Source organism: Prionailurus viverrinus, chromosome A1 (assembly GCF_022837055.1).
Source record: "Prionailurus viverrinus isolate Anna chromosome A1, UM_Priviv_1.0, whole genome shotgun sequence".
Lineage (NCBI taxonomy): Eukaryota > Metazoa > Chordata > Mammalia > Carnivora > Felidae > Prionailurus > Prionailurus viverrinus.
The window spans coordinates 197,463,447-197,483,955 of record NC_062561.1 but is presented as its reverse complement, the minus strand read 5'-3'; positions in this window follow the sequence as shown (position 1 = coordinate 197,483,955).

Sequence of the window (20,509 nt, the reverse complement as noted above, 5' to 3'; positions counted from 1 at the left end):
CAGGAAAAGGAGCAAGTGTTGCCAGTATCTAAGGGAAGATTACCGCAGGCAGAGGGAACAGCATGTACAAAGGCCGCAGGTGAAGCGCCCATGGCATAGTCCAGGAACAGTAAGGCCAGTGTAGCCACAGTGCAGTGATGAGATGCAGTGATGGGAGGTAATGGATGGAATGGGCACATCATATAGGCCTTCAGGTCATTGCAAGGATGTTGGTTTTTATCCTGTAAGGAGCCATCAGAGGGTTTTGAGCAGAGGAGGGACAGAATCTGACTTATTTTTTTTTAAAGTTACTTATTTAGAGAGAGAGAGAGAGAGAGAGAGAGAGAGAACACAAGGGGGGAGGGGCAGAGAGAGAGAGGAGAGAGAGAATCCCAAGCAGGCTCCATGGTGTCAGCATGGAGCCTGATGTGGGACTCGATCCCACAAACCGTGAGATCGTGACCTGAGCCAAAATCAAGAGTCAGACACTTAACTGACTGAGCCAGCCGGGTGCCCCCTGACTTAGGTTTTAATAAGACCCATGAGGATGCTCTGTGGAGAATAGACTCTCGGTCGGTATCGGGGTGGGGGTGAGAGGTAACATAGAAGGAGGGGTTCCAGTTTAGAGGGGAAAGATACTGGTAGCTGAGACCCAGGTGGCATCCGTGGGGGCCGAAAGAAGTGATTAAAATTCCATTATATTTCTGAAGTAGATCCAACAGGATTTCTTGATAGGTTAGACAGGAGACATAAGAGAAAGAGAATTATCAAAAATGATTCCGGGGCGCCTGGGTGGCTCAGTCGGTTAAGTGTCCGACCTCGGCTCAGATCATGATCTCACGGTTCGTGAGTTCAAGCCCCACATCGGGCTCTGTACTGACAGCTCGGAGCCTGGAGCCTGTTTCAGATTCTGTGTCTCCCTCTCTCTCTGCCCCTCCCCCACTCACACTCTGTCTCTGCCTCTCAAAAATAAATAAACATTGCAAAAAAATTTTTAAAAATGATTCCAACACTTATGGCAGAAGAAACTGGAAGGATGGAGTGGTCATCAGCTAGGATGGGGAAGGCCAAGGGAGGAGTTGGTTTTTAGGGGAAGATGAGACGTTCAACCTTAGGCCTGAGTCTGAGGTGTTTACTGCACATCCAAGTGGAGATGCCAAGGAAGTTTTGGGGATGGATGAATCTGGAATTGAAGAGCGGCGTCTTCAGCATCTAGATGGTATTTGAAATCATGAGACTGTTGATGACCACCGAGGGGCTGAGTGCAGATAGAGAAGGGGAGTTCAGGGACTGGGCATCAGAGCATGGGGATAAGAGAAAGAGACAGCCAAGGAAAAAGAAGCAGGGAACAGGAAGATGGGAGGAAAACCGAGAGGGAGGGCGTGTCTGAGACGCCAAGCGAAGAAAGGGAATCAAGGAGAAGGGAGTGGGCAGCCGAGAGGTATCTACCTCGGTGAGGCCGAGAATGTGCATAGATGCCGCAACACGGAGGGCACTGGGCACCTCCACAAGAGCAGTTTCAGCATGCACGTGTATCAGGGGAACGTGCGAATGGAGTAGATGTAAGGAAGAAATGAAGGTAACGTGTGCAAGAGGCAGAGGATGAGAGAATGAGGAAACGGGATCAAGAGGTTCTTTTGGGTTTTCTTTTTTAAGGTTGCACCCACAACAGATATTTGTACACTGATGGGGGTGAAAATTTGAGGAAGGAGCTGCGTCCTTGAGCATGTGAGATCTGATGGGCTTTAGTGCCTGCAGGGATTAATTGGCTTTGGGTAGGAGCATGGGTAGGTAGTGCATCTGTGCAAATGAGGCAGAAGGAAGGTGCTGCAGGGAGCAGAGCACGTGTGGGGGGTGGGAGCTTGAGAACAGTCTCATTGGGGGAGTGGCATGAGGCTGGGGGTGGGCAGAGCGATATGGAAGGTTGGAGGTGATAGAAGACTTGAAACGATCACCGAGGTCCAGGGCAATAGAGGATGATTCCCAGGCAGCATTAAGGGCCCCCTTGAGGTTGGTGGTTGATGTCTTTTTCCAGCCACGTTCGGCGGCATGGATGCAGGCATGGAATAAACAGTGCGTTTGGACTAAACGAGAACTTGAGAGACCAGCGGGAGAAGGAGGATGAGTGCACAGAACAGTGACCATGACTGAGCATGACATTGAAGCTGGATGACTGGGGCCATGAGAATGTCAAGGGGCTAAGGAGACACCCTAAAGGCTGTGGGGGCAACAGGTCAGAGGTCCCAGTGGGGCCAGGGACAGCTGAAGTCAGTTACCGGCCGATACTTTGGGCTGGCGATCAGGGGCCCAGGGGCATGAGACTGAGATGTTGGTTCAAAGAGGAGTTGCGGGCAGTGGTAAGACCATGGGAGTGAGTGGTCCAGATGGGCTGGGGAAGGAGCTCCTTGGAGTGAGTGGATCCAGGGTGATGGCAGCATCCTCTGTGTGAAAACCGAGACGACCAAGAACTAAAACAGGGATAACCTGATTGAGAATGAAACTGAGTCCAGAGTAAAGAAGTCCTTGAGGATGGCAGGATGTGCCCCAGGGGTTGGTAGATGTCTGCACTGAGGGAGTAATGCTCCCTGGCTACACGTGGGCGGTGACAAGATTCAAAACTGGCGTCCTTTAGGGAGGAGGGAAGGGGAATGGCCTGGAAATAAGGAGTAGGAGAACAGCATGCTCACATCCTGCGGTTCCTACCCCCTTCTCTCACTTCCATAGCAGGGAGGCCACTGGGGGGCCTGCAGGGAAATGCAACGCCTTCAGGGGAGGGCCAGGTTTCCTAGGATGAGACGGGAATATCCAGAGAAGAAACTGGAAGGAGAAATCTCATTGCTGATGGTCTGGAATTCCTGAAGGGAGCAGAAGGCTTTGAGGAGCTGAAAGGGAATCGAAGTTGGGGACGGGGCGGGGTGGGGGGGGAACCGAGGAGGGGCTGCCAGGGCCCCACAGGGACCAGAGAGCAGAGACAAGGGAGGCCCTGGGTGTGGGGTGGGCAGATAAAGGCCCCAGAGACTAGTGACTGAACATCGCAGCTGCTTGTTGGACAGCAACAGCAATGGCAGCACCTACATTAATGATTTACAGCATGCCAGACCCTCTACTGAGCGAGGTGCATGTATCATCCCATTGAATCCTTTCAATCACCCTGTGAGGTAGAAATGTTTTGTTCCCCTCATTTTACAACGAAGGAAACAAGCAAGCGATCACGAGCCATCAGTGGTGGTGTGGGAACCTGAACCCACACAATAGGACTCCAGAGCCTGGATATTTTATTTATTTTTATTAGAAAGAGAGAGCATGCACGAGCCTGAGAGAGGGGCAAAGCAAAAGAGAGAGAGAGAGAGAGAGAGAGAGAGAGAGAGAGAGAGAGAGAGAGAGAGAATCCCAAGCAGGCCCCATGCTCAGCATTCAGCCCAAAGCATGCCACGGGGCTCGATCTCACAACCCTGGGATCATGACCTGAGCTGAAATCAAGAGTTGGACGTTCAACCAGCTGAGTCGCTCCAAATCGCTCCAGGCGCTCCAAAGAACCCAGCTATTTTAAATCTCAGATCCAGGTGTTTTCTAAATATCTATTGAGTAGGTAAACGAAGAGCAGGGCATTGGCCTGAGAAACCCAAACCCAGCCCTTTGCTGGGCGCTCAAGCCCAGCCTGGAATGCCCCATACTTCCTATGCTTAGCAACTGTTCATACTTTAATTTCCTCATGGATTCCATCCTCTGCTCCCCTGGGAGGCTAGTTTTGCAAAGGGGAGCAAGGGAAGGGTGGGAATAAGAAGCTGTCGCCCAGACAGGAAGAGATAGTTCACCACAGACCCACAGCCTCCTAGCCCCGTGGGCACCAGGCCTTGGAGGTGGGGCCCAGCCCAAAGCAGTACCTGTGTCCTTCCTGGAAACTCTCAGTTTCCATCCTCCATCGGCTGTGACCTGCCTGCTTCTGATGCTCACAGGACTCACCCTCAGTCTGAATGCATGGGCGCTGGATCCTCTCAGCACTTACGATGCGGAAGGAAGCATTACAGAGCTTCTGTCAAGGTCTTCGTTGAAGGAGGAATACAGGCAAAAATCATGGAGTATGTGGAGCAGGGCACGTGGGGTGTCCGTGGGGGCTACAGAGGGCAGGTTCAGCTTGGTCAGGGGCCTCTGGGCAGGTGCCACTCAAGTAGATGCCCAGAGTGGGAGTAGGGATCAGCCAGGACAGGGAGAAGAGGGTTGGGGAGAATTTCCAGGCTGAGAAGTTAGCCCGTGGGAAGGTCTTGAGTCCGTAGAGAACGTGGATCACTCAGGATCATTTGTGAAGTTCTGTGAAGTCCCGTGTGGCTGGAGCGGAGGGCATGGTGGGAAGTGAGCTCCAGGGCTGGGGGCTGAGAGGCTAAATGCCTGGATGGGCAGCCCTTGTGTTTGCTCCTAGGCCCAGCGCTGCCCACGGACGGAGATCAAGGTTGGGGTGGGGGAGGTCCCAGGGAGCTGCTGCCCCCACCCTGAGTGAAACAGAGGGGCTAAGAGTACCAGCTCCCTCCTAGGTTTCCCACTAGGTGGCGCCTGATCTCCACACTGGGAGGAAGGACAGGCGGATGCTGTTGTGTTAGGGAAGGGCTCTGCAGTTTCTGAGCCCAGAAGTTGATTGGGGAGTGTGAGTGTGAGTCTGTGTGTGTAAATCTGCACTTCAGTCAGGACATCCACCTGGGACATGGTTGTGATGTGGCCTTGGCATACATTCTCCCTTCGTGCTCAGCATACTACCAGAGGCTCGGATTTTTGTCCTCAGTGTCTAGAGTGGGAAGCCGAGGCTAGAGAAGGTCAGGGATGTGCCCAAGGTCACTGGGCTGGTTCAGAGTGGAGTAAGTGGATAGAGGTTACCACCGGGCCCCCCAGATCTGGATCTCAGGCTCTGCACCTTGCCACGCTGCAGGACTGGCTTTCAAAGGACCTGCTCTGGGTCAGTCTGAAGGGGAGAGCAAAGCCCCATGGGTTGGTGATACCAGGATATGGATTCTGGGCCATTTATCCATTCAGCACACTCCTTGAGTGCTGCCATGTGCCAGGCACTGTGCTAGGCATTGGTGAACAATAAGGCAATGGATATAGCATAGACCGGAAGGCACAATCTAGCAGGGGAGACGGCCAGACGACATACGAATAAACTGGCCGACGACTTTATTGTTACGGATTGTCGTAAGTGCTGTGAAGGAAACAGGCAGACCCAACAAGGCCAGAGGGGTGGGGTCCTTCTCTTGAAGGGGGTGGGGACCGGACTCTGAGGAAGAGACCTAAAGGGTAAGAAGGCACAGCTAGAGGAAATAGCTAGTCCAAGAGCTGCCAAGGCAGAAAAGAGCGTGAGGGACTGCATGGAGGAGGGGGCAAGTGAAGAGGGGGAAAGAAGTAAGATCATCCAGGAATCCAGGAGCCTGGTGAGCCCAGGTAAGGAGGGTGCCTTGGGAAGGCAGTGAGGAGCTATAAGCAGGGCATTGCACGTTCTGATTTGTGTATTTCAAAGCTCACCCTGAGGGCAGCTCGGTGGCTCCGTCAGTTAAGCACTGGACTCTTGATTTCAGCTCAGGTCATGATCTCACGGTTCATGAGTTCGAGCCCTGCTTGGGGCTCCACGCTGATAGTGTGGGGCCTGCTTGGGATTCTCTCTCTCTCTCTCTCTCTCTCTCTCTCTCTCTCCCCCCCCCTCCCCCATTCATGCTGTCTCTGTCTCTGTCTCTCTCTCAAAATAAATGAACTTCAAAAAAAAAAAATGCTCACTCTGTCCCTGTCACTTTTGGACATCCCAGTAGACAGAGGGGGCAGGCAGTCGAGGCTCACTGGACAGGCCGGGGCTGCTGGTGTAACTTGAGGAGCCTCTAGACTATACTCATATCAAGGGATTGGGGGAGGTCACACAGCCCACAGTCCAGGTGGCTCAACGATGGAGGGTAGCAAGGGCCCCATCACTGCAGGTGGGCAGGGGAGCCTGGCTGCTGGAAAGGGGAGGCCTCTTTGAGGGAGGTGGAAGAACGGAACGGCCTCTGAGGGTGTCAGAGACGGAGCCTGGGTGGCCCTGGGACTCTGGGGACAAGCTGGAGATGCTGACTCTGTCTCTTTGTCTGGTTAGATTCTCCTTCTCAGTAGCACTTCCCCCACTGCCATCTGGTAGGCCCCAGAGACAAGACCCCGGGTGGGGGCGGGGAGGCCAGCCCCAGGGACAGGCTGTAATTCTAGCTGGGGGCAGGGTTCCTGAGTTTCAGTGCCACCTGGTGTGAGGTTCCTCTTTCTGGCACCTCCCTCATGACTGGCTCTCTGCTGACAGTCCCTCCTCCCCAACTGCGGGGCTGTTCAGCTAGCTTCCCACCTGGAAAGACATTGAATCAGGTGGTACCGCATGGTGGGGGGGGGGAGGGGAGGGGTAATTGGAGGGGGCCGCCAAGCTTAATTAATGGTTGTGAAGCCCTGGAAACTGCATCCGAGAGGCGCCCCCCCTCCACCTTGACTTTCATCTTCAAAACTTCCCCACCAGCCTGGATGAAAGGGCCAGGGAGGGGCCAGGTATTAATAGTAATTATTAGTTTCACTAATAAAGAGAAGACACGGGATTATCACCAAGTTTAACTTGTTCTCCCCTCTTTGTCTACCTCTTCTCTCCTTCCTCTGTCTCCATCTCTCTCTTCCTTCCTCTTTTCCTCCTTCCCCCCTCATGCCTTGCCACTTCTGTGTGTCCTTGTTTTGAGGCCTCAGCATCCTGCAGATCGGTCTGGGTCTCAGCAGATCCTTGTGTTGGGATGTCTGGGGCACCAGGATATTGGGGGAGCACCCCTTGTCTGGGTTGCAGAAGGAGGGCAGGAAAACATGTGGGTGTGGGTGTGTATTAGGGTGTTTATGTCCATTCATTCATTCATTCATTCACTGTTTTACAAATGGTTATCGAACACCTACTGGGTGCCAAGCATTGGGTTGGGCCCCAGGGATTCAATGCTGAGCAAGACAGACTCGGGCCCTGCCCTTGGAACCAACATCCAAGCGGGGAGGACGGATAATAAACAGCAAACTGAGAAGTACACGCGAGGTCACAGACTGAGGTGCACATTAAGTAGGGATAATTAGCAGCTATGATACAGAGTCATGTGGGGGACCACTTTAGACTGGGGGACCAGGGAGGCCTCCCCGAGGAGGTGGCGTTTGGGCGGAGACCTGAATGATGGGAAAATGGTCTGCAGGGAGGACAGCCTTTACAAAAGCCCTGAGGTGGGAAAAAGCTTAGAATGTTGGAGGATGAGAAAGGAGGGTAAGGGGGCCCTGTGACAGGAGGGGAGAGCTAGATGGAGAAGGGGCAAGATGAGCTGGTGCATGGCCGTGCCCTCCCCTACCCCGTGCATGCACACCAGCCCCACACCTACTAGGGTGCTCTGCTCTCACCGTCTTGAAATTCTTAATTTTTTAGAAAGACACCGGTAAACTTTATTTTCTTTAAGTTTATTTATATTTTGATAGAGAGTGGGGGGAGGGGGTAGCCGGGGTGGGGGACGGGCCGAGAGCTAGGGAGAGAGAGAGAATCCCAAGCAGGCTCCACACTATCAGCGTGGAGCCCGAAGCAGGGCTCGAACTCATGAACCATGAGATCATGACCTGAGCCCAAATCAAGAGTCAGATGCTCAGCCGACTGAGCCAACCAGGCGCTCCCTGAAATTCTTAATTTTTGAACAAGGGGTTCTGCATCTTTATTTTGTACTGGACTCCACAAAGTATGTAACTATTCTTGGCTGGGAAGGTCGGCAAAAGAAGTGAATGTCTGTGTAAAAAATACAAGGGCCACTGGGCTGGTGTTTGGTGAAGGAAGGAAAGAAGGAGGGAGGGAAGGGAGGAAGGAAGGAAGAAGGGAAGGAGGGAAGGAAGGAAGCCACATGCACACATGTGTGAGCTGATCAGTGACTGTCACATTCAGGCCACGTTAGCTTAGACCAGGGGCTGCTGTTATGTGTGGAGGGCTCACATGAAGATGTGGCCCCAACCAACACCCCCCAAAGTCCTGCGGCCCCTGCTACATTTCCCAGGGCTTGTTGCCTGAGGGGCTTCCAGAACCTGTGTGTACCAGGCCTGAAGCAGCACCATGCAGGGAGTGAGGCCAGGCTCATCCCAGGCCCCACTTTGGGAAACAGGGGGACTCCTTCACCCCAGGCGGAGGTAGGTCTGTCTCACCTGTATGATTTGAGACTTTAGAGCCAGACAGACTTGAGTTCTACTCTGACTCTGTCTAGTGGATGTAAATAACTGAACTTTGAGTAGGTGATTTGCTCCTCTGAGCCTCAGTTTCTGCATCTGCAAAATGGGGGTCACCACTTAAATTTGTTGAGGGGATTAAATGAGGTAAGAGAAGAACTCCTGGCCGAGCCAGAGCTTGGTAAATATTTGCAACAATAGTTATCATTATCATACAATCTCTGGAGCCTTGGGTAAACATTCGCTTCTGCCTCTAAATGTCTGCATAATCATGAACCAGCATTTAACCCTCCTGGGCCTCGGTTTCCTCTTCTCTTAAATTGGAGTGATAGCAATCTAACACATTTCTAACCGGGGTGGTCTGGATGAAACCGCATGATCACTGAAGCTTCTCTGTAAACTGATATGTGTGCACATGAGCTGTTGGCACACTCCTGACCATTTGGGGGCAGGTTTTCTACAAATCTGCCCACCTGGAGAGAAAAGGACCCTTGGGTTATTGCAGCGCATTGAACCTAGTTCCTGGATTCCAGCCCTGAGTTATTTTGCACCCTTGCTGGAAAGTCTGCCCTGAGAGCGAACCTCAAGTTCAAGGTCTGCTTTTGGGCAAGGAAGAGGAAGGTCCAGAAACTGCAGCAGGGGAGGGAGAGGATGAGCTGAGGGAGGACAAAGGAGCCAGAGCCCAAATCCTTGGTGGCCTTGCTTCCTGCCTCCCTCGGGTCAGCAAGCAGCCAGAAAGCTATGAGAATTAGTCTCTGACCAAGGGTCCCAGGGGACAGGGTTGGCGTGGAAAGACCCCCCACTTCTCTCTCACGGACACTCCCAGCAGCTGATTGGCAGGTGCCTCCAAAACTCATGGGGATCCCTAAGCAACACCAGCACCAGTCTGGGAAGGGGAGCCCCTCCCCCCTAGAGGAGATCTGGCCAGGGGAACCTGGAAGAGAGAGCGAAAGGGCCCTCTGTCATCCCTGAGTGAAGTCTGCGAGCTCTGGATCCATGCCTAGGAACGGCCACAACCAGCAATGTGACCTCAGGACTATTTAGCCTCTCTGTGTCTCAGTTTCCTCATCTAGAACACATTACTCCTTCTGAGTGCCGCTGGGAAAACTAAACACTCTAAGGTTCTTAGCAAAGCCTGACAGACAGTGAGTGCTTTCACAACATTTGCTGTTATTATATTCCTTAAAAGACGAGACCATTCAGCACGTTGTGACGGTCTGTCAGATGTCCTGATAGACTAGCCCTCCTCTATATTTTGCTATAGTTTTGGTTGACAATAATCATTCATTCATTCATTTACTCAGTAAGTATTTATGGAGCATATTTATGGCAGCAAAGGGTGGCAGATGGGGGACCCCAGGACTGCTTGGTTCCTGGAAGGGCATTTGAGCGAGAACTCACATTTATTCAGCACTGACTCTGGGCAGATTCCCACTACCCCGGAGATGGGCATTAGCCAGCTAACAGCAGAGGGAGTCTGGGTGAAGTCACAGACACAAAAGCACGCAGCAACTCAGTGGCAGCGCTGGGACTCAAACCCAGGTCCGCCTGCCTCCAAAATGTGTGCTTTTCCAAATCTAGATTCCGGGTCTACCTTCCTGCTGCTCTTCCCCTCAACACCTGGCCCCTGCCCCCACTTCGGCACAGCCACATCCCTAGAGGCCAAAGGTTGGGCTGTGTTCTGTTGCCCTCTGTAGCAGGATCTTTGTCATTTCCTCTCTGGTTCTCCTGACCATGCAGAACAACCTTGGGGCTTTCCTCAGAGGGGAAACCCAGACTGGAAAGCAGCCCATGGAAAAATGTGGCTGCGGGTGACTCCTGATGTTTGTCTCTTCAGCTGCAGAGCGTCTGGGTGCTTGGGAGTGGAGCAAGGTGGGAGGCTCCCGGGATGCGTGTGGAACCAGTCATTCCGCCAGGGACTCCCTCTGGCTCTGTTACCTGAGACAGGTCATAGCGGCTCTTTGGGCCTCAGTTTCCCCACCTGTAGAAAACGGAATAGTCACAAAGCTCCAGCAGCAGGCTCTCTGAATGGCATTTAGGCAGGGAGTTTATGTGCTATTGGCAAGTCCTGTCCACCTTTCCTCTTGCACTCTCTGGAGGATAAAGCGGGACCGTGGCTGCACAACCACTTTGAAGTGGAGGGCAGAGTGGGGGCAGATCGATGTTGACCAAACCCCTCACTGTCCAGCTCCAGCTTCTGCCTTGCCCAGACTCCCGCCTATACCTAAGTCCCCATTCCCCAGACCCTCTGAAGGACCCGAGAGCCTGGGGGCAAGGTTGGAGTACGGGGGTCTCTGAGCCTGGCATGAGCCTAGAAGCCATTCACCTGGAGGAAACACCTGTGGGGCCTTCCCGCAGCTTTCCCGATGTCTCGCCATGCTGGGTTTGTGCTTTCACTTTCCCCACAGGCGGAGACAGGAGGGGGAATTTGAGAGTAGGAAGAGGGACCCTGTGGTTAACCAGAAGGCATCCTTCTGGCGGAGCACAACACTTATGCCTCGATTGGGAAACCCTTTCTGCTCTCCAGCCTCAGTTTCCTCATCTGCACAACTCAAGGGATACATCACATGACCTCAGAGAGCCCTCCCGGGTCTTCCAGCCCCAGATGGCAGGTTTCTGACTTCTGCCCTCCTCCGGGGCTCCAGGCTTCAGGCTCCAGCAAATGGAGACCAGTTCCACCCTCGGCGGACTCCATCTGGGGTTTTAACCACACTTCCCAGCTCCGTCTGCGGCAGCAGTCCCCAGATGTTCTCTCTGGGGTGGACAGAAACCAAGGGAGGGAGGCAGGGGCACGCCCCCTCTCCAGGAAGATTCAAAGGCAGGAGTCTCACTTCCAGGCTTGTGCGCATGGATGGAGAGATGATGAGCTGGAGGGATGGCTGGTGCGGCAGCTCCACACAGGCAGGCCAGCACCCTGGGCACATGGGCACGCCCACCCCTCTTCCACTGGCTGGGCCAGATGGAGGGGGCAGCTGAGGGGAGGGCTCCTTGCCCTCCACCCCCCTGGGACTCTGCAGGGGCCTGGATTTCTTTCCACACAAAAGACATTGGGGTGGCGCGGGAGCCTTAATCCAGAAACAGACTTGGGGTAGACTCAGGGAAGCGTTTTAATCTGGTGGAATCACCATTATAACATTACAGAACCAGAGTATGGTGCCGAATTCTAGAATCTCTGAGGCACCACCTCCTAGAGTTGTAGAAAAACGAGGCATAGATTTTAGATCTCTAAACTGCTGTCCAACACTGTAGCCGCTGGCCACGTGTGGCTAGTGAGCACTTGAAATATGGCCAGTCGGAATTGAGATGTGCTTGTAGATGTGAAGTACCAGTGGATTTGGGATTTAGTACAAAAGAATTTAAAACATCTCAATAATAGTTTCTTTATATAATTGCATGTCAAAATGCAAATGGTTTGGGTATATTGAGTTCATATGATGTATTACTAAAATTAAGTTCACGTGTTTCTGTGTATTTTTTTAAATGTGGCTACTAGAAAATTTTAAATTTGATTTGTGGCTCTCATTATATTTCTAATGGACAGAACTGTTCCAGAACCTAAGAATCATAATATTTAAAAATCTCAGATTCATGAGGGGTGCCTGGGTGGCTCAGTAAGTTAAGCGTCTGACTTTGGCTCAGGTCACGATCTCCTGGTTGGTGGGTTTGAGCCCCATGTCAGGCTCTGCGCTGACAGCTCAGAGCCTGGAGTCTGCTTCAGATTCTGTGTCTCCCTCTCTCCCTGCCTCTCCCCTGCTCACGTTCTGTCTCTGTCTCTGTCTCTCAAAAAAAATTTTTTTTAATTTTTTAAAAATCTCAGACTCATGAAATTGTTGCATTTCAGAACCTTAAAGTGATAGAATTCTAGAACCAGATTTTCAGATCTTTACATCGCTTAGACACTAACTCTCAGAGCCTAGCCTAGAAGAATTGGAGAAGACTCCTGGTCTTTCCTCCACCCAGAGTAGGGACCCTTCTATTCAACCCTGACCAGTGCTGATGAGTTTCTGCCCACCCCTTCCCATCACCTGGCAGAAAGCGCCCTGGGGCCAAGGCTGCTGGGCTCCTCAAATGATTAGTTTCTCCATGTTGGGTGGGATCCACCCCCTGCAGCTTTTTCGACCTTTGAGATTGGTTCCCAGAGCACCTTCCAGGGCCTTCCAGACAAGTCTGCATCCTCCTCCCCATGAAAGGTAAGGACTCTGGGTCCTGTCCCTCCCCTTCCCAGGCTGTTGGCCTACAGGCTGCAGGGACTACTTTGACAACTGTTCCTAAAGATGGGCTTCAAGGACCCCTCCAAGCAGGGACCTTCAGGTCCAGATGACCCTCTCTGCTTCCCCATCCCTCAGAACTGTTCCTGGGGTCCCAATAACAGAGGTGGGGGGAGTACTTCCAGCCTCTAATTTGTAGATTATCCTGTCTGTCCATCTGGATAACTGGCCTGTACCTCATGGTCTCGACTCTGCCCTGTTTTCAGCTCCAGGAAGATGGGGGGTGGGTGACCATGGGTACTGGGGCATGGTGTGGCACAGGAATCAGGGGATCCATTTAGAGTGCCCCAGGTCTGCTTGAAAAGTGAGACTCTGAGAGGAAGAAGGAAGAGGCCTTTTCCCCAACCGAATCAGGAATTCCAAGGCAGGACTAAGTGGCAATGACTCAGAGGGCCCCAGCAATTCAGAGGCGGAAGACCAGAGGTCAGTCAGGGAAGGCTTCCTGCAGGAGGTGGGACTTGAAGGAAGGGGTGGGGAATTAGAGTTGTAAAGAAGTGGAGGTGAGGGAATCCTGGGCAGAAAGGATGTTTGTGCTCAGGTCCTGAGGGGCCCAGGCTGCCTGGAGTAGGGGGGTCAGTGGCGGGAGGGCTGTGAGGGTGGGGCAGCTGGCTGAGGGCAACCTGTGGGTTAGCCTCTGGGGATGGGAGTGTATGCTAGAGAGAGAGGGAACTCCAAAGAGTTCCAAAGGGTCCCTCACTCTTCCCTCCCCCAGCCCCGCACCATCTCAGGACAGACCCAGCCCAGGCAGGTCCCTGTGAAGAGGGGCCTCGGAATGATAAAACTTCCGTGCCTGTTGGAGCAGATAGCCCCAGACCATCATGCCTGTCACGGAGCCAGCTTCCCACCAGGTCAGCTCTGCCCCGCTCCTCGTGCTGGCGCATCCGCAAGGGCCCAGGAATGATGTCAACACTTGGTCCTGGGCGTCCTTGCCCGGCTAGTTAGTGCCACTTCCTCAGCTTCTGCTCTGTGTGCAGTGGGGCACTGGGGACGGCCGCCTGGCAGGGCCCTCCCAGGTCGTCCTGGCTGTGCTACATCAGAGGTGATGGGGGCAGGGCTCTGCCCCTCCCTGGGCCCCAGTTTCTCCATTTCTGGAAGGAGGCAGATTAGGACTAGTTCAGGAAATAAACTAAGGTGCCAAGGGGGCCCATAATGCGAATGATGAAGTGGACTGGGCATGTGTATGAAATGGTGGGGACCAAGGAAAACGGGACAGCAGCCTCCAGACCAGGTGACCTAGACCTAGACCATCCCTCCCAGCTTTATGTGGGGGGTATGTGTGGGGCGGGGGGGGGGGGTGGACTTCTACTGGGGCCCGGAGTCTCAGTTTCTTTAGCTAAAGAATGGGCATTATAATGCTTAACCCCACCCCCAGGGTGGGGGGTGATGAGAATGAACTAGGATAATTGTTGGAAATCTTATAGAGAAATGCCCCCCCCCAACTTTGATTAGTGTAATCTTGTTTAAAAAATGTTTGTGTGTGTGTGAGAGAGAGAGAGCATGAGCAGGGGAGGGACAGAGAGAGAGGGAGACTCAGAATCCAAAGCAGGATCCAGGCTCCCAGGTGTCAGCACAGAGCCTGACACGGGGCTTGAACTCCTGAACCGTGAGATCATGACCTAAGCCAAAGTCAGCCGCTTAACAGACTGGAGCCACCCAGGCGCCCCTGATTAGTGTAATCTTTTGATTGAGTGATGTTGAAAGTATTTAGCTCCAGGAGATCAATTGAAGAGGATTGAAGAATGAGGAGGCCAGACAGTGGAGGAATGGATGAGAAATGGCCTGGGGGAAGGGGCAAGGCCAGGCAGAGTACCTCTGACCGGCAGGGCAGCCGGCAGCTGCAGCCAAGAAGTTTGGGAAAGAACAGTCCCTCCAGGCCCTTGGCACCTGCCACCCCGACGGCTGAGCCTTCCACTCCGCTTGCCAGGCTTCAACTCAACCCTGGACCCTGCCCTGCCCTCAGGAGACTTTGAGCTCTTGCAGTAACATCATTTAGAGACCACCTGTGTGTGTGTGTGTGTGTGTGTGTGTGTGTGTGTGTGTGTGTGTGCGTGTGTGTGTGCGCGCGCGCACGCGCGTTTTTTCTTTCACCAGGTTGTAATTGGTGCATCACAATGAACACAGAAAAAAAAGAAATTAAGCAATTTACATGTGTTTGCAGAACCCTTTACCTCTTCTTCATTGTGAAGATGTTCACCCTCCTTTCCCTCCTTTCCCATTCTAGCTGTTCTATGGGTCCACAGGGTCCACAAGAAGAAAGCAGGCAGGTGGCCCAAAGATCACGTTTAGCCTCAGCCCTGCTCCTTTGCCAGCCATGGGGCCCTCCTACAGGTTAGCCACATCTCCACTTTCTCATCTGCAAAAGGGGAGTGAAAAATCTCCACTGTGTCTACCTCTCAGGACTGCTATGTGGTGCCCAGCACTCGGTTTCCAGAATGAGAAAATGCTTTCCAAAACAAAGGAGAAGTGCTGCCCTGGAAAGGGATTGTGCTGGGTGAGCCAGCGGCCAGCGGCGGCTCCTGAGAGTGAGGGACAGTCTGGGGAAGGGGCGATATGGATCTTCAGTCTCTGCCCAACACAGGAAACTGGCCCCAGAGATGGAACTGCTTTGGAAACCAGTTGCAGCATCAGTGAAAGTGGGTGTACAACAGAGAGGGGTAAGAAGGGCCCCCCCCCCCGCTGGAGTGAGGGAAGGGAGCACAGAACCTAGGTGGGCTTGGACAGTGTGGGGGCTCATGGCCCCTCGGCACCAGGTGGGGTGAAGAGTGACAAGAACACAGTCCTTTAGTTGGATGGACCTGGATTTGAACTCTCCTCAGCTACTCCTGTCTGGGCGACCTTGGGGAAGGTGCTTCGCCTCTCTGAGCTTCACGCTGTCTGGGTTGCTGAGTAACAAACAGAAAGTGGGTGGCACGCACCAGGGCAAGTAATTAATTAATTGCTGTTAATTGCTCCTATATCCCATCTCAGACAGACAGTTTTTGGTTGGTTCCCAGAACATTCTATACCCATTGTCCATCTGAAGCATGGATAATCTGCCCATTTCACAGATTTTTTCCTTTATTTATTTGAGAGATATCAAGATCTGCCAGGAAGCACTCAATGTATGTGTGTGTGTGCGTGCGTGCAAGTGCGTGCATGTGTGCATGCATGTGTGTGCGTGTGTGTGGTGTGTGCGTGAGAGAGAGAGAGAGAGAGAGGAAACTGTTACACCATGTGGTCAGTGTTGTAATTACGGTGACTGTATTCTCCAAACCACAAATCAGGTCACGTGGCCTGACAGAGGCTATTTTCTGCCTCCCCTGAAGTCCAAACATGAAATCACATGTAGTTACACATTCATTGAATCACCTTGTATTTTTTTAAAGAAGCAAATGACATGAAATTTGGATTGTCCTTGACAAATCCCCCTGTAGTCCGAGAAAACTCACTAGAGCCATGACTGGGGCCCTTAAAGAGCCTTGGCAGAGGCAAGATGACTTCCCGGAGGAGGTGTTGCTTAAGGGGCCTTGAAGACTGAATAGGAGGTCTCCAGACAGAAAAAGAGGAGGTGGCCTGAATGCCCTTAGGACATTTAGAGCCTGAATGCTCTAAAGACAACCTTGCTAGGAACTGGGGATTCTGGCAACTGTGTCTGCTTTCAGTTACTTTTCACTTTAATTGTTCCAAAGACCTGCCGCAAAACAAGATTGTTACAGCAGTGTAACCACATGGTTACCCTGCGTTGTATCTTCCGAGGCATGTACTCGTCCTCTCTGCGGTGGACTATGCATTCCTCAGGGGCAGGGGCCATATCTGTCTTGCTCGTCTCTGTGTCCCTCCTCTCCTGTCCTCCCCCATAAGGATGGCATGAGGAAGACTATAGGAGAGGTACTAAAAATGTCAAATAAATAAATGAATAAAGTGCCGTTGATGAACTTTTCATAAGTAGACAGTCTCTCTATTTGGTCCTGCGTCTACTGAATTTCAGCTCATCTGTTTGGTTAGTGACTCTGTGCGGGCTGCCTACCCCACGTCTGACACTGTGCAGGGTGGTGGGGCTCTGAGGGGCGTGAGACCAACAAAGGCCTGCCCACACAGAGCTCACACTCTAGGGGGAGAGATGGGCAGAGGACAAGTAACTACAAGGGTGATGAAGAGGGGGTGAGACATGTAGACCCGCAAGCCTGGTCTGGATTAGGGGTCAAGGGGAAGCCCCGCAAGAGACGGAATTTAGCCTGAGACTTAAAGTATCCTAATTAATACTTAACATTTAAATAATGTCCACCCTGTGATAGACACCACCCTGAGGGCTTTATGTAATTAACTTAATACTCACAACAGCCCTGTAAAGCACAATGCTATTGTTGCCTCCATTTTAGAGGTGAGGGAACTGAGCACAGAAAGGTTGACAAATAGGACCAAGGTCACATAGCTTATAAGTGGAAAGGCCAGCATTCAAACCCAGGCAGTCTGGCTGAGTCCGCACTGTTATCAAGGACTTAGTCAGGTAAAGGGGAAGGTGGGACATTGCTTATTTAGGATAAGAGGTGAGGCTGGACATCAAGGCAGGGAATTTATCCTAAGATCCATGGGAAGCCATTGGTAATTTCAAGGAAGAAACGAGCACGATGAGGTTGCATCAGAGGGAGCAAAGCGGGAGGGAGGGAGGGAGAGAGAGAGCAATTAACAGACTGTGAACATGGACCACAGTAGGGACCATGTTCCACAGCTGCTTGGACTAGGGTGGCGGTGGTGCAGAAGAAGAAATGGGGTTGTTAGGTTAAAAACAAATCTGGAGGCAGAGCCAATGGGACTTGCTCGTGAAGGGGGTATGGGGACAAGGGGCTGGTGTCAGATTTCTGGACTAGACATGTGAATTGGGGACACAGGAGGAGGAAGAGGAGGAGGAGAAGAAGAAGATCTGGGTGGAAGATGATGAGTCCAGGCTCTGACTTGCGGAGTTGGATAAAGGTGACCTTCGGACAGCCCAGGGACATGTCAAGTGGGCGGAGGAGAGGCCACCTGGGGCAGAGGAGGGGGTCTGGGTCTGGGGGAGTTGTCAGCACAAAGAAAGTCCCCAAAGCTCTGGGAGGTGTGGGTGGGTCCTGAGGGGATGGAGGAGGAGGGTATCTGGACCGCCTTCCTCAGGACATCCTGGGGTGTGGTTGGAAACGCAGGTCCTCAGCTTCACCCAGGTCCATGGAGGCAAATCTTCTGGGTGGGCCCTGGGCCTTGCCTCCTGGGAGGCTTTCTGGGTGAGTTGGAGGGCCTTGGGGCCAGCTTGGTGAACAGCAACTCTGAAGACTTGGGAAGCGTCGGAAGAGGTAGCTACCCATGATGGGGAGTTACCCCAGCTCACTGCTGCCCCCCAAACGCTTTGGACCTGCAGCTCCAATGATGAGATGCCAGATCTCCATCAGCTTGGTCAGGAGGATGGCTTTGTGACCTGACTGGCCACCCTTCCCCTCAACCCTCCCACAGCATGGCTCTTATCACCTCTTCCACCTGCTTACAGCCGTCTTCTCCACCAGGTCCTCAAGATAATGTCTGATCTGTGGAGCTTCCCCCAAGAGGTCACCTATCATTTGCTCCTAACCCACCTCTCCAGTTTTCTTGCTCATTTCTTCCTTCTTGCTTCCTCCACCTTCTCCTCCTGCCCCCTGCCTCCCGCCCAGGCAACACTCAGCTTTTCCTGAGCACGTTCTATGTGGCCTTTGCACGGGTTGTTCCTCGTGCTGAATGTGTCCTTCTGCCCGCCCCAATCCTACCCGTTCATCCTGCTTCTGCTCCCAGGCTGCCTCTCCCCAAAGCTCCCTCATTCTATTCCCCTCTTACTATGGGCCATAGCCCTTGCCCTGGTCCTCCCTAGCAGGCAATCCCTCCTGGACACAGGAGGGACATGCAGATTGTCTCCGAACATGCTCGTCCACTTGACTGCAGACCCATGTGTCTTTCACCCCTGCTTCTCCCTTACCAGTACAGGAGCTCAGTGCCTGGCACAGTGAAGATGTTCACAGGACCTCAGGTGGGTGGAAATCGTCTTCTAACATTGTTTTTTAATATTTGGGGCACCTGGGTGGCACAGTCAGTTAAGCGTCATGATCTCACGGTTCATGAGGTCAGGCCCTGCGTGGTGTTCTGTGCTGACAGCTCAGAGCCTGGAGCCTGGTTTGGATTCTGTGTCTCCCTCTCTCCATGCCCCTCCCCCACTCATGCTCTGTCTCTGTCTCCCAAAAAGAAATAAACATTGAAAAAAAAATTTTAATGTTTATTTATTTTGGAGGGAGAGAGAGAGAGCATGACGGGACAGGGCGGGGGGTGGGGGATGGGAGGCCGAGAGAGAGAGAGAGAGAGAGAGAGAGAGAGAGAGAGAGAGACACAGAATCCAAAACAGGCTCTAGGCTCCAAGCTGTCAGCACACAGAGCTCGACGCGGGGCTTGAACTCACAACCCATGAGATCGTGACCTGAGCCAAAGTCAGATGCTGAACCAGGTGCCCTGGAAGTGGCCTTCTAAAGCAGAGATTAGCATGAGTAAGATTCTAGGGGGGCTTATTTAACCTGCCTAAGACTCAGAGCATATTCAAGGACTTTTAGATCATTGACCACAGGAACATAGATGATAAAGGATAATTGGCTGGTGGATGCTGATTTACGAGTGGCAGGGCTGGAGTATGCACTAAGAAGTCACAAGCCCATCTTTGAATGGGGCCTGCAATTTGGGCCTGTGACCACCACGATTAGGCTCCTTCCTGTCTGATGATACTCCGCCCAAAGCTGTCACTTGGGCACAGCTAGGAGTCAGGAACCCAGTCCCATCCCCCAGCACCTTGTGGGGCTTAGCATCTTTCCCCTGTGAAACATGCATGGGCTGGCTGAAAACCTCTTCCCCCCAGCACAAAGTTAGTTTTTAGGGGGATTGGGGTGAGTCTATCCTACTCTTACATGTCAGGTTTGGCTTTTCTACCTCTCTTGGCTCTGCTCTGGTTGCTCATATACTTTTTTTTTTTTTTTTTAGTTTATTTATTTATTTTGAGAGAGAGAGAGAACAAGCAGGGGAGGGGCAGAGAGAGAGAGAGGGAGAGAGAGAATCCGAAGCAGGTTCGAGCTCACAGTGAGCTGGACATGGGGTTCCATCTCACAACCATAAGATCATGACCTGAGTGGACATCAAGAGTGGATGCTCAACCAACTGAGCCACCCAGGCCCCCCTGCTCGTATGCTTTTTGAGCTTTGTTCCTACAGTTAATCTTGAGCCTCAGAAGGTTCTTAAGAAACTACCAATCTACTGTTTTCCAAATTTGCCCCAGCCCCACCCCAGGTCCACAGAGTCAGGACCACCAGGGGAGGGGCCTAGTTACATACATCATTAGCAAGCTCCTCAAGGCTCACTAATGGAATTCACCCCTCCCCCTCCGCCGCATCCCTCCTGGTTCTGGATGGTTCATGGATGCCAAAAAGCCCCTACCTAGTCAGTCAGATCTGAGCAGCCTCCATTCAGCTCTCTATGAGCCTCCGAGAAATCATCCCATGTCTCTGGGCCTCATTGTCCCCATCTGTTTCATGAGGAAGGCCACTGTAGTCTGGCCTAACTTGCAGGGTCTTTGAGATGGTTGAAATGACACTGGGGATGGGAACCCGAGGCTCAGTGGGAGAAGAAATCTGCACAAGGTCATCCACCTCTTCAGCTGCCTGTTACGTGCTAGGCGCTAGGGATTCCGCTGGGAACAACTTGTTGGGGGAGATGACATTCTAGTAAACAATGAGACCAGTAAATGAACCAGATAATCACGATAAAGGAAATAAAGGGGTTTTCAAGAGTCAGGGCAAAGGTGGGGTGGGGTGGGGTGGGGAAGGCCTGCCCAGGAGGGGTCACTCCGGCAGAGACCTGGTTGTCGGGGAGCCGTCCGGGGAGGCCCTGGACAGTTGTCATAAGCCCAGCGGCGGCAGAGCCGGGAGGCCCCCTCGGGCCCGGCCAGGGCGCTCCCAGGGCCCCCGGAGGCTCGGCGGGCGCGGGTCTTTGTCTCCCTAGTTTTCTCTGAAGCCTCTCCGACCCCCAGCGCTGTTCCCTCTTTGACC